General features: G+C 48.0%; 1 long non-coding RNA gene across 1 annotated transcript; it reads right to left on the bottom strand.

The window, feature by feature from the left end:
- Nucleotides 1-5,529: 5,529 nt before the first annotated feature.
- On the bottom strand, nucleotides 5,530-10,583 carry LOC116990015. Its single transcript, XR_004416396.1, has 3 exons — nucleotides 10,467-10,583; nucleotides 9,995-10,002; nucleotides 5,530-5,540 (listed from the first exon to the last, which is right to left on the bottom strand). It is a non-coding gene; the product is annotated as an uncharacterized LOC116990015 (long non-coding RNA).
- Between the last annotated feature and the right edge of the window lie 4,431 nt (nucleotides 10,584-15,014).

Raw genomic sequence — 15,014 nt, 5'->3', positions numbered from 1 at the left:
AATGTTACAAAATTTTGAGATTTAAAAAATCAAGTCTGCAATTTACCCCCCATCAGATAAAGCATAAAAAGAAGTTTAATTTGACACCTAATTCACTTTCATATCTTCAGTATTAAATTGGGTTAATGAATTTAATTTGGGTTAATGAAAGTGGGCATGCAGGTGCAGCAGGCAGTGAAGAAAGCGAACGCTATGTTAGCATTTATAGCAAAAGGATTTGAGTGTAAGAGCAGGGAGGTTCTACTGCAGTTGTACAGGGTCTTGGTGAGACCACACCTGGAGTATTGCGTACAGTTTTGGTCTCCTAATCTGAGGAAAGACATTCTTGCCATAGAGGGAGTACAGAGAAGGTTCACCAGACTGATTCCTGGGATGTCAGGGCTTTCATATGAAGAAAGACTGGATAGACTCGGCTTGTACTCGCTAGAATTTAGAAGATTAAGGGGGGATCTACAATACAATACAATACAATACAAATTTATTGTCATTTGAGCCCCAGTGAGACTCAAACGAAATTTTGTTTCTTATAGAAACTTACAAAATTCTTAAGGGGTTGGACAGGCTAGATGCAGGAAGATTATTCCTGATGTTGGGGAAGTCCAGAACAAGGGGTCACAGTTTAAGGATAAGGGGAAAGTCTTTTAGGACCGAGAGTGGTGAATCTGTGGAATTCTCTGGGGGGTGTGTGTGTGTGTGTGTGTGTGTGTGTGTGTGTGTGTGTGTGTGTGTGTGTGTGTGTGTGTGTGTGATATATACCCACACACACACAATTTCCCTCATATCGCTGGGGTGTAAACTACCCAAGCAAATATGAGGTGCTGCTCCTCCAATATGCGGTGGGCCTCACTCTGGCCATGGAGGAGGCCCAGGCCAGAAAGGTCGGATTCGGAATTTGAAGGGGAGTTGAAGTGTTGAGCCACCGGGAGATCAGGTTGGTTATTGCGAACTAAGTGGAGGTGTTGTGCGAAGCGATCGCCAAGCCTGTGCTTGGTCCACCGAGGTTGATCATACGCTGAATAATCCAACCACATTTTCGTTTTGGAAGTGGAAAGAAATAATAGAAATTGCATTCATTGTAATGTGTAAAAAGAATTGAGATACTGTATTATAATGTTGCTGCATGTCATTGTGGTATATATCATGCCTTGATTGGTGAATATGTTTAGTTTGTGGCTTTATTTGAAGCAGAAATAATATGTGAGTGCTTCATTGAGCATAATGCTTCGTCCGAGCACATTATCGCACGTGTCATGCAAGCCGTCTTAAATGACCACCTAAACTGTCATTTGGCAACTTAAAAAATGGCCAAGGTTGCCCGGCTGACAACAGAGAAAAAAAATTAAGTGAGAGCCGTGCAAGGTGTATAATATTTTTGACACTGTCATAGGCCTTTCTTACATATGCTGTTACAATGCACTGTAGTCTCTAAACAACCCTTCAGTAATTTTCCTTGCCCTCCATTTCAGGAATAAGTGTTTTAAGCCAATAACTCGACACTAGCAGTGGCAATAAATAAATAAATAAATAAATAAATAAATCGCGGCTTTCCAGCCCCTTATCTCATTGGCCACGCTCGGCTGCAAATAGGTGTCAATCTGGTGGGCCATCTTCTTCTAGTCGTGGGGGTGGGGGATTGGGAGGGGCCTCACAAGTGGAACACCTTAGCGACCTTTCATCTAAATCCGGCCCAGGTTGTTTTAACTCTTAATGTTGAATTTAATACTGTTTCTCTTCTTCTGCCTCAGTCCTTACTACCTTCCTCTTCTTCATAGAAACATAGAAAATAGGTGCAGGAATAGGCCATTCGGCCCTTCAAGCCTGTACCGCCATTCAATATGATCATGGCTGATCATCCAACTCAGTATCCTGTACCTGCCTTCTCTCCACACCCCCTGATCCCTTTAGCCACAAGGGCCACATCTAATTCCCTCTTAAATATAGCCAATGAACTGGCCTCAACTACCCTCTGTGGCAGGTAATTCCAGAGATTCACCACTCTCTGTGTGAAAAATATTTTCCTCATCTCGGTCCTAAAAGATTTCCCCCTGATCCTTAAACTGTGACCCCTTGTTCTGGACTTCCCCAACATCGGGAACAATCTTCCTGCATCTAGCCTGTCCAACCCCTTAAGAATTTTATAAGTTTCTATAAGATCCCCCCTCAATCTTCTAAATTCTAGCGAGTACAAGCCGAGTCTATCCAGTCTTTCTTCATATGAAAGTCCTGACATCCCAGGAATCAGTCTGGTGAACCTTCTCTGTACTCCCTCTATGGCAGGAATGTCCTTCCTCAGGTTCATCTGCCTTTAATGAGGAAAAGCTAAATTCTGTCCAAAGTTTCCCTTATTTTGGATGGTGAGGAAAAGAGATCCCTCCACCTTTTCTCATTTCCAAACCCTTTGGTGAAAAAAAGAGAAAGAGAGAGAGAGAGAGGCTCAACCAAGCAAGCGATCGGCAGCTCAAAGTAAAATATCTGAACCTTTAAATATCTTGAAGCAGTAAAGATCCACGATAACCCCAACCCCAACCCCTAACCCCAACCGTAACCCCAACCCCAACCCTAACCCCAACTCCAACCCCAACCGTAACCCCAACCCTAACCCCAACCCCACCCCCAACCGTAACCCCAACCCTAACCCCAACCCCAACCCCAACCCCAACCCTAACCCCAACCCCAACCCTAACCCTAACCCTAACCCCAACCCTAACCCCAACCCCAACCCTAACCCTAACCCTAACCCTAACCCTAACCCTAACCCCTAACCCTAACCCTAACCCCTAACCCTACAGACACCAAACAGTTCAGGGTGTGAACTCACCTCCTGTGTCGCTCAACAGACAAATAATCCAGATGCCGAAGTCTATTCCCAAATCTGACCTGATCATTTCCAGAAAGGTGTTTGAGGCATCGGTACTTTTGCAACTCACTCTCATGCTCCTAGGAAGGGGCGGGGTTAACCGTGGAAACGGGCCCTTCGGCCCACCGAGTCCGTGTAAACTGGACAAGCTGAAGCCCAGGGCCTCGATATCCAGGGTGGCCCAGGCCAGGCCAGGACACATCTCTCAGTTAGGAAGCGGCTGTTCCAGGTGCCCCAGCCGCTGAAAGGGCTCTCCCGACGCTGGGGCAACAGCACCCGGCCAGAACGGCCAGGAACATCGGGCCTCCGTAGAGGCAACTGTGGAGGCTTCAATAGGCCTGACTTTGGGAGAACTGGGGATGGGGACTGGACATTGTGCCTTCCCCCACAGTGGTAACCATTGTGGGGGGATGATTTTTGTGTGTAAGTGAATATTTTAGTTTGTGTCCAAGATGGCTGTCGGAAGGGAGAGTGGACGCTGGCGCGGTTTAGCTGCCGCTGCTCTCTCTTCACATTGTGTTTTTGATTTTTTGTCTTTGGAGCGAATTCTGTCTTTAATTTGTGTATTGGTGTTGTCCTTATTATTTATTTTACTCCGACTATATGTTTTTTTTACTCTTGTTAATCTCTGTAAGGTGTCCTTGAGACTTTGAAAGGCGCCCACAAATAAAATGTATTATTATTATTATTATTACATCAACTCATCCGCCGGCACTTCCTCCCGCCAACTTCAGCAAGCACTTCCTCCCCCCTGTACATGCGCACAACCACGGCCCGCACATCATCGGCGCGCCCTGCGCATGCGCGTTGCCACGGCAACTGGTCGGCGCTGGGCACTTTCTCCCTCGCTTTGCATTGTGGGAGATCTGGCCGCCATTGCTGTCCAGTCGCTGCATCGCTGCAACCGCTGAAAACCAACGCAGAATCACTCCCTGACCCAGGATCAGGAGTAACTCCCTGAAGTAACTCTTGCTTCTGGTTTCCTGGGCCTCCATAAATATTCTAAATATTTTTTTTTTCACCTCCGCAACATTGCCAAAATCAGACCCTCTCTCGCTGCTGAAAGACTCATCCATGCCTTCATCTCCTCCCGACTGGACTACTGTAACTCTCTTCTCTTTGGCATCAATTCCAGCAACATCAACCGACTCCAACTGGTCCAGAATGCAGCCACCCGACTCATTACCCGCACCAAATCCTGGCACCACATCACCCCAGTCCTCAAAGAACTTCACTGGCTTCCCATTTCCCACCGGATCATCTACAAAATCCTGGTCCTCACCTACAAAGCCCTCAACCACTTGGCCCCCCCCCTTATCTCACTGACCTCCTCTCCCCCTACCAACCCTCACAGTCCCTCAGATCCATTTCAGCCGGTCTTCTCTCCATTCTGAAATCCAACCTCTGCACTTTTGCAGACAGAGCCTTCTCCAGGGCAGCTCCCAGGCTCTGGAACTCCCTCCCACAATTGATCCGAACTTCTGAGTCCCTCACCATCTTCCAGTCCCGCCTCAAGACCCATCTCTTCACCTCTGCATACCCTTAGTCCCATGTCCCCCTCCCCTTTGCATCTCTGTCTTACTGCTCTATTTTGTTTTGTTCTTGACTCGCCATGTAAAGCGACTTTGAGTCCTTGAAAAGCGCTATACAAATAAAATGTATTATTATTATTATTATTATTATTAAATGGAATTTAAACGAGGTGGTAGAGGGCTGCACAATAACAACCAATTGCATTGTATGTGTTTATTTATTGTGTGTATATATATATGATCTATAAGGTACACAAAATTGCTGGAGGAACTCAGCGGGTGCAGCAGCATCTATGGAGCGAAGGAAATAGGCGACGTTTCGGGCCGAAACCCTTCTTCAGGCTGATGGGGGGTGGGGAAAGAAAGAAGGAAAAAGGGAGGAGGAGGAGCCCGAGGGCGGGCGGATGGGAGGGTGGGAGGAGACAGCTAGAGGGTGAAGGAAGGGGAGGGGACAGCACAGGCTAGCCAAATTGGGGGAATTCAATGTTGATGCCATAAGGGCGCAAGGACCCCAGACGGAATATGAGGTGCTGTTCCTCCAATTTCCGCTGTTGCTCACTCTGGCAATGGAGGAGACCCAGGACAGAGAGGTCGGATTGGGAATGGGAGGGGGAGTTGAAGTGCTGAGCCACCGGGAGGTCAGGTAGGTTAAGGTGGACTGAGCGGAGGTGTTCGGCGAAACGGTCGCCCAACCTACGCTTGGTCTCACCGATGTAAATTAGCTGACATCTAGAGCAGCGGATGCAGTAGATGAGGTTGGAGGAGATACAGGTGAACCTTTGTCGCACCTGGAACGACTGCTTGGGACCTTGAATGGAGTCGAGGGGGGAGGTGAAGGGACAGGTGTTGCATTTCTTGCGGTTGCAACGGAAAGTGCCCGGGGAGGGGGGTGGTGCGGGAGGGAAGGGAAGAATTGACGAGGGAGTTGCGGAGGGAGCGGTCTTTGCGGAAGGCAGACATGGGGGGAGATGGGAAGATGTGGCGAGTGGTGGGGTCACGTTGGAGGTGGCGGAAATGGCGGAAATGGCGGAGGATTATGTGTTGTAATCCTCTAGATGTCAGTTAATTTACATCTATGTATATACCATAGATCATATACCATATATGATCTATGGTATATAAACACTAATGACAATAAAACTCTCTTGACTCTTGACTTGGACTTTAGCAAAAAAGGGTTATTGGGGAAAAAAGAGGTACCTTAAATTTAGTTGTGTCTGGTTGGGTAACTATGGTAGGGTGAAGACTATTCCATGCTTTAATTGTGCGTGGGAACTCCATGGAGCAGCCAGCAACTCTGGATAGAAGAAATTGGGTGACGTTTCGGGTAGAGACCCTTCTTTAGATTCCCTCTGGTTTTAATGTCTTTAGTTTAATTTAAAGATACAGCGTGGAAACAGGCTCTTCAGCCCACCGAGTCCACGCCGACCACTGATCACCCGTACACTAGTTCTTTCCAACACATTAGCGGAGTAAGTCTAGAGTCAAGAGTGTTTTATTCTCTCACATGGCAGTTAGAACAATGAAATCCTTACTTGCAGCAGCACAACAGAATATGCAAACATAGTACTCTGTAAACAATGTTATAAACGAGAAAACAATGTTATAAACGAGAAAACAAAAACATATATGTGTGTGTGTGTGTGTGTGTGTGTGTGTGTGTGTGTGTGTGCGCGCGTGTGTGTGTAATATATATACACACACACACACAATTTCCCTCCTGGGATTGATAAAGTTCTATTGTATAGTATTGTGTGTGTAGGAAGGAACTGCAGATGCTGGTTTAAATTGAAGATAGACACAAAAAGCTGGAGTAACTCAACAGGCCAGACAGAATCTCTGGACAAAAGGAAAATATTTTGGGGTTGGGTCTGAAATAGGTTCCTGCACACCTTTGGAATGTGGAAAGAAACAAGAGCACCCGGAGAAAACCCATGCGATCTAAGGGAAAAGGAGCAAACTCCATACAGACAGCATCCATATTCAGGATCAATTCCGGGTCTATGGCACTTTTAGGCAGCAACTTTATGGCCAATGTACAGCCCCATAGTCTTGAACTTAATTAAAACGACAAGTGTAGTATTTCCTGCGGTTGCAAGGGAAAGTACCAGGGGAGGGGGTGGTTTGGGTGGGAAGGGACAAATTGACCAGGGAATTACGGAGGGAGCGGTCACTGCGGAAAGCCAACAGGGGAGGAGATGGGTAGACGTGGCCAGTGGTGGGATCCCATTGGTATACAAAAAAGCTGGGGGAAATCTGCGGGTAAGGCAGCATCTGTGGAATGAAGGAATAGACGACGTTTCGGGTTGAGACCCTTCTTCAGGTTGATGTCGGGAGGAGGGGGGTGACATGAAGAAGAAAGGAAGAGGCGGAGACCGTAGGCTGTGTGAGAGCTGGGAAGGGGAGGGGAAGGAGGGAGAAAGCAAGGACTACTTGAAATTAGAGAAGTCAATGTTCATACCGCTGGGGTGTAAACTACCCAAGCAAATATGAGGTGCTGCTCCTCCAATATGCGGTGGGCCTCACTCTGGCCATGGAGGAGGCCCAGGACAGAAAGCCGGATTCGGAATGGGAAGGGGAGTTGAAGTGTACAGCCACCGGGAGATCAGGTTGGTTATTGCGAACTGAGTGAAGCGAACGCCAAGCCTAGGCTTGGTCCGGCGTGTTGCATGTGCTGATGTCGCCACGCACGAGTGATTCACCTGTCATCCAATCACAGGCCCCCTTATGCGCATCAGTTGTACGCTATATTTTGCCGATTCCTGCCAAAACAAAACGTTTCAGTAACGTCTCGTGTTATCCGGTCGGCTTGTCATGTGCAAATATGGATAAACCTGCAAAAAAGAAAAGACTGTGCAGCTATAACAAGCAAACAAAAACGTGGGTTACGTCCATCAGCGTGACTCTACGAAGGCCTTCTGTACTTTATACCATTGGGAATTTGTCCCTTATTTTGAACTTTTGTCCCTTATTTTGAACTTTTGTCCCTTTTTTGGGAGTGAGAAAGTTGACAACCCTAGTTGTAAGGCAGCAACACTATCGATGCGTCGCTCTGCTACATCATGTTGGCGATAGGATGGTTCAGTTGCCTAATAACAGCCAGTAGGGGGAGTGAGGGGACTATCTTGGAAAGAAACAGAACATGTCGAGAGTGGATAGTTTAGTTTGGAGCAAAGATCTTATAGGCTCGTGGCAGCGTTGGGCTGAGTTGATAATTTAAGCAGTAATACGTTACTATTTTAAAACAATCGCTTTCCTGTGGCATATTTAGATTTATGCCTGCTCTATTGCTCAGCCCAACGCTGCCACAAGATAGGCTACTCCTGCGAAATGCAATGGGCTGACGTGTAGTACGCTACGGAGCGAAACGTGGGCATTTTTACCCCTCCATTTTAGTAATGGAGGGGTAAAACCGACCCGACTCGCAGTGTAATCAACGTTGCGGGGTAACAGTTTGTGTGTGTGATATAGGGTTAGATTCATAATTCTGTCAGTTCATACTTCTGTTAATTCTTGTCAAGAATAAAAATTGACTCTGGTAATTATATTTTTTTATGTTTATTTGAAACATTTCTTTTTAAATGGCTCACAAGCAGTGTTTGAGTTGATTTTGTAGTAACCGGAACCTACCCGACCCGACTCCCAGGGTAATCAACGTTGTGGGGGAACAGTTTGTGTGTGTGATATAGGGTTAGATTCATAATTCTGTTAGTTCATACTTCTGTTAATTCTTGTTAAAGAATAAAATGTTTATAAACACACATACATGAATGTGATATAGATGTATATAATCATATAACACACACAATTATATTTCTTCTAATTTTTATCCAATGATGAACTTTATTTCAGACTAGACAAGGGACATTAAATAAGAAACATTGTAAACCTCCCCGCAACTTCACACACACTCGGCCCAATCCCACCCCTCAACTCTCCCCCCCCCCCTCCCTTCACACTGCTTCCCCCCACACTACAATGTCTCCCACCCTCCTATGCTGTAGTCCCTTAACCCACCAGCCCCCAGCCCCACATCTCCCTTGCCTCCCCCCACACTACAATGTCTCCCACCCTCCTATGCTGTAGTCAACCCACCAGCCCCCAGCCCCACATCTCTCCCCATGCTCTCTGCACCCCGGCCCCTACCCCACCTCTCTCTTCCAAAGACCTTATAGCGGAGCTCTGCAATAAGATCATTGCTCTCTCACTCCCCCGGCCCTACCCAACCCCCCTGCACCACCACTACCCCACTTGCACTACTCCCATCCTCTCACCCCGCTGCCCCGGGCCGCGCACCCCGTCTCCCCGCTGCCCCGGGCCGCGCACCCCCCTCTCCCCGCCCAAGTCAAAGACTTGCGAAGATACGGGAGCGGAGGCGGAAGCAAAGATCCGATCTTTGGCCGGAACAAGATGGCGGAACAAGATGGCGGAGGCTGGTTGCTAAAATGGGTCCTATAATCACCCATGAACCTGCCCACGACCATACTACGTGTTTTGCGTAGGAGTCGGACATCTTGCTCTGCTATAGGATCTTTGGTTTGGAGATACAGCGCGGAAACAGGCCCTTCGGCCCACCGGGTCCGCACTGACCAGCGATCCCCGCACACTAAAACTATCACTACCCTACACACACACTAGGGACAATTTTACATTAAGTACAAGCCAATTAACCTACAAACCTGCATTTCTTTCGGGTGTGGGAGGAAACCGAAGGTCTCGGATTTAACCCACACAGGTCACGGGGAGAACATAAAACTGCCACAGACAGAATTCCAAACAGACAGCGCCCGTAGTCGGTCTCTGGCTCTGTGAGGGGGTGTGGTTGGGTTAGGCTCAGGAATTCATAGCGGGAATCTGACTGTGATCATATTGTCACCAACAAATGCATCATGAAATTGAGATGAAAAATTAGGCAGGATAAATAGTAAGATGGGCAGGGTGTAGTCTGGACACCCAAAACACAAAATGTGATCAACATGTTAATTGTGAAATAACAACAACAATAATAACAGAGATTTGCCAACATCACTGCTTAATTATAGGGAGCACAGATTGTTCAAATGCAGCCATTGAAGACTTTTTAACGAGTACATAGCAAATCCGCTGAGGCAGAATTCTGGTTCCGGGGAGCAGAGGCGTGCAGCTAAAACCTGCTGAGGTGGAGAGGGAAGATCTGACATTTTGAAGGCATTAAAATCCGGGATTCTCGGAGCGGGGTTTCCTCGAGAATGGCTGACCAGAACTTCTCATCAGCTGTGAACTCTGATCTCAGCGTTTAGTTTACAGATGCCATGAATAGTTAATAATGGGGATGCTGTGGATAGAGTGAGCTGTTTTAAATATCTGGGAGTCCACATCTGTGAGGATCTGACATGGACATCACACGCCGCAGCACTCATGAGTAAGGCAAGGCAGCGCCTTTACCGCCTCAGGCAATTGAGGAAATTCAGAGTGTCTCCGTGGATCCTCCGGTGCTTCTAATCGGCGGTGGTGGAAAGCATCTTGTCGGGAAATATTACAATCTGGTTTGGGAATTGCTCTGCCCAGGACAAGAAGGCTCTGCTGCGAGTAATGCGTTCGGCCGAACGCACTATGGGAACTTCACTCGCCCCCCTGCAGGAACTATACATCAGGAGATGCAACTCCAGAGCCAATAAAATCTTGGGAGACCCCTTCCACCCCTGCAACGGACTGTTCCAGCTGCTACGGTCAGGCAAACGCCTCCGTTGCGGTGCTGTGAGAACGGAGAGGTTGAGAAGGAGTTTCTTCCCAGAGGCCATTCGGACTGTAAACTCCTATGAAAAGGGTACTCTTATAACTACTAAACAGGTTCGCTTCTTAATAAACAGACAAAAGTGTTTGGTAGACCAGATCAAAACTTTACTTATTATCAGCCGATGGAAGGGAGGGAGAACTCCAGTCAAGTGACCAATGTAGACAATTGACCGTCCTCAGTCCACTTCTCCGAACAACAGAATTACATCGCATTAAATAGGGTTTTTTTGTCCTCTTAACACATTCCACAGACATGGTCAGAGGTATTTTAGTCACATCAAAGGCATTTTGTCACATGGTACAAGATAACATTGGCCATTTGGTTTATGACATCTTACATCAAAGAGATCTCTCCAGCTCCTTCTCTGCTTGTCACTTGGAGACAATGTTATAGTATTTATTATCTCACACACCGCACCTGAGGCAAGCCTAATTTGAGTCTAAATATAAGCTGTAAGTTAGCCCAGAAGATAATTTAATATCTTCTTATATTTTTTACAAAAATTCGGCTTCATCACCTATCCCACCAGGGACTAACTTTACTGAACTTTTTCCTTCCGCCCACAATATTTAATATGTAAAAGAATATGTGATTCTGTATGTAGTTTGTTTGGTTGTTTGTTTGTTTGTCTTTTTGCACAAAGTCCGCGAGCATTGCCACTTTTCATTTCACTGCACATCTCGTATGTGTATGTGACGAATAAACTTGACTTGACTTGATAAAACACAGGAGAAGAATTAGGCCACTGGACCCCAAGAAAGGGAGTTTGTGGAGTGCCTCTGAAATGAACTCTTAGAGCAAGCAGCTCATATTGAAGCCAAACAGGGAGAAGGCAATTCTGGATTTAGTGTTGTGTAATGAACCGGATTTACACAACTGGGTTTCCGGGAACACAGCATGTGTCCAGCTCAGTTAATTTTTTTTTAAATAGGAAGGAACTGCAGGTGCTGGTTTAGACCAAAGATAGACACAAAAAGCTGGAGAAACTCAGCGGGACAGGCAGCATCTTTAGAGAGAAGGAATGGGTGGATACGCTGCTTCAGACTGAGGAGATGCTGCCTGTCTCGCTGAGTTACTCCAACTTTTTGTGTCTATCTTCAGTTAGTATATTGTCACTTCTACCGAGGTACAGTGAAAAGCTTTTGATGTCAAGCTGGAAAGGCACACAGAAGATTTACAATGAGGCTGCTTGGACTAGATGGTCTAGTCCAGTGAGTTTATTGTCATGTGTCCCAGATAGGACAATGAAATTCTTGCATTGAGCTGTAGGCTGGGACTCTATTCAGTGGAGCGCAGGAGGATGAGGGGTGATCTTATTGAGATGTATAGAATCATGAGAGGAATAGATCGCGTAGACGCACAGAGACTCTTGCCAAGGGTAGGTGAATCGAGGACCAGAGGACATAGGTTTAAGGTGAAGGGGAAAAGATGAGGGGCAACATTTTCACACAAGCAGTGGTGGGTGTATGGAACAAGCTGAAAGAGGAGGTAGTTGAGGCAGGGACTATCACAACATTTAAGAAACAGACAGGTACATGGATAGGACAGGTTTGGAGGTATGTGGACCAAACGTGGGCAGGTGGGACTAGTGTAGCTGGGACAAGTTGGCCGGTGTGGGCAAGTTGGGCTGAAGGGCCTGTTTCCACATTATCACTCTATGATGCTCTGTGTGCTATCCAGTCAGCAAAAAGATAAAGACAATACAATGATTCCAATCGATCCATTTATAGTTTACAGATGCATGAAAAGTAATAACGTTTAGTTAATAAAGTTAAGCCAGCAAAGTATGTTCAAGGGTAGTCCGAGGGTCAACAACGATGTAGATAGTAGTTCAGCACTGCTCTCTGGCGGTGGTGGGATGGATCTGTTGTCTGATACTGCGTCTAGTCTCCAGAGAACCCCGAAGATAGACACAAAAATGCTGGAGCAACTCAGCGGGATAGGCAGTATCTCTGGAGAGAAGGAATGGGTGATGTTTCAGGTCGAGACCTTTCTTTGGACTCACTGTCTTCCAGCGAATACCCGGAGGCTCAATTTGGAGGGAGGGAAGGGGAGAGGGGTGGGTGAAGAGGGGAAAGAGTGGGGAGGGAGGGTGGAGGGGGTAGGGGGGAGAGAAGTGGAAGAGTGGGGAGGGAGGGGGAGCGGGGGTAGGGGGAGTGATGGAAGAAGGACAGAGGGGTAGGGGGAAGGGGTCGGGGGAGAGAGGGGGAGAGTGAGGGGTGGGGCAGTGAGATGGAGAGGGGTGGGGTAAGGGGGAGTGGTGGAAGAGGTACAGAGGGGTAGGGGGAAGGGGGTGGGGGAAGAGAGGTAAGGGGGTGGGGTAGAGAGGGAAGTGGGTGGGGGAGAGAGGGATGGTGTGGGAGGAGGGGAGAAGGGTGAGGGGGGAGGTGAGAGGGGCGGGGGAGAGATGTGTGGGGGTAGGGGAGAGAGGGAAGGGGGTGGGGGAGAGAGGGGAGGGAGATGGGTGAGGAGAGGTAGAGGGGGAGGGGGAGGGGGAGGAGAGAAGGGGGAGAGAAGTGTAGAGTGGGGAGGGAGGGAGGGGTAGAGGGGTTGCGGGAAGAGAGACGGGGGAGTGGTGAAAGAGGGACCGAGGGGTAGGGGGAAGGAGGTGGTGGTAGAGAGGGAAGTGGGTGGGGGAGAGAGGGATGGGTGGGAGAGGGAGGGGGGTGAGGAGAGGGAAACATAGAAGCATATAAATTAAGTGCAGGAGTAGGCCATTCGGCCCTTCGATCCTGCACCGCCATTCAATATGATCATGGCTGATCATCCAACTCAGTATCCTGTACCTGCCATCGCTCCATACCCCCTGATCCCTTTAGCCACAAGGGCCACATCTAACTCCCTCTTAAATATAGCCAATGAACTGTGGCCTCAACTACCTTCTGTGGCAGAGAATTCCACAGATTCACCACTCTCTGTGTGAAAAATGTTTTCCTCATCTCAGTACTAAAGGATTTTCCCTTTATCCTTAAACTGTGACCCGCTTGTCCTGGACTTCTCCAACATCGGGAACAATCTTCCTGCATCAGACAAATGCAATTCAGGACTTTTCTCTTCACAAGCAAAGTCAGAATGATGGTTAGTGAAGAATTCGCATATTCGCTGAGCGTTCAGATGCTGCGCGCGCCTCCTGCACCAAAGGGGGGGGGGGGGGGGGGGGGGGGTGTCGTCACACACAAAGATCTTGTAGCAGAGAGCTCCGCTATAAGATCTTTGGTCACATACTAAGCACGCGCCTCCACAAACAGATGAGCGTCTTCTTGAATGGAGAGCGCATGGCCGCCTCCACAAACAGTCACACACACTGTGGACCTGCCCCCACTAAAAATATTTTGTGTGGAAGGGGAGGAGGAGGGTGGAGAGGGAGAGGGGGAGGAGGGGGGGGAGAAGAGGATGGGGGAGAGAGGTGAAGTGGGGGGGGGGTGGAGGGGTTGGAGCGGGCGTGCATGAGTCGAGAGAAGAGAGAAGAGAGAAGGGCAGAGAGAGAGAGAGAGAGAGAGAGAGGCTGGTACAACAACAAAAAACCCGGATAAACTCAGCGGGTGCAGCAGCATCTATGGACCGAAGGTAAAGGGCAACGTTTTTAGCCGAAACCACTTCTTCCGGGTTTCGCTCCATAGATGCTGCCGCACCCGCTGAGTTTATCCAGCTTTTTTTAATGTCTACCTTCGATTTTCCAGCATCTGTAGTTCCTTCTTAAAGACAGAGACTGTGCACGGTAAGGGAATGAGGAGGGAGAGGGGGAAGAGTGTGGAGGGGGGGGGGGAGGGTGGGATGGGAGGGGGAGAGGGGTGGGGGGAGAGAGAAGTGGTAGTGTGGGGAGGGAGCGAGGGAGGGGGAGAGGGGTAGCAGGAGTGGTGGAAGAGGGACAGGGGGAGTGGTGCACCCCTAAAGAATTTTGTAAGTTTCTATAAGATACGCCCTCAATCTTCTAAAATCTAGCTAGTACAAACCGAGTCTGGGGCTGATTCTATGGGTGAGATGCCAGTATTTCTTTTAATATTTGGTGGGGGGGGGGGGGGGGGAGGATTTGATTAAAAGTGTGTACATAAACACGACGAAATGTAATCAGGAGTTTCTATAAGATCCCCCCCCCCAATCTTGTGAAATCTGGCGAGTACAAGCCGAGTCTATCCAGTCTTTCTTCATATGAAAGTCCTGACATCCCAGGAATCAGTCTGGTGAACCTTCTCTGTACTCCCTCTATGGCAAGAATGTCTTTGAGCATCGGGCATTGTGACATCACACGGTGGAACGTTCACCAGGGGTTGGGGCTCCTGCAAAGGCATATGTAAATGGGTCCATTCCGATTGGACATCTGTGAGCATCGGGCATTGTGACATCACACGATGGAATGTTCATCAGGTGCTGGGGCTGGTGCTGAGTCTATAGAAATGTAATGAGGAGCGGATACATAGAAAGAAAAGTGAAATATCTACCGAAATGGAAAAGACGTCGGCGATTCTGCGTCCGGTTTCGGAGTCGCAGGGAATCAATGGAAGAAATGCGGTCGACAGCCGTACATGTAAATGATCCATTCCGATTGGACGTCTGCGAGCATCGGGCATTGTGACATAGCACGGCGGGAACGAATCGAAAGGCAGAAAGGCAGCCGGACGGATGTCGGACGGATGGGGCGAGAGTTTTATAGCATAATAGATAGATAGATGTGTGTGCGTGTGCGTGTGCGTGTGTATATTACTTGCAGCAGCACAACAGAATGTTTAAACATAGTACATTTTAAACAATATAATAAACGAGAAAAAGTCATTTCAGTGTGTGTATACATACACACTCACACATACACATGTATGCACACACACGCACACATACACTCGCACACACATAT

The sequence above is a fragment of the Amblyraja radiata genome, chromosome 30 (assembly GCF_010909765.2).
Source record: "Amblyraja radiata isolate CabotCenter1 chromosome 30, sAmbRad1.1.pri, whole genome shotgun sequence".
Taxonomy (NCBI): Eukaryota; Metazoa; Chordata; class Chondrichthyes; order Rajiformes; family Rajidae; genus Amblyraja; species Amblyraja radiata.
Note: the sequence above shows the minus strand (reverse complement) of the source record. Positions and strands in the feature narration are given on the sequence as shown.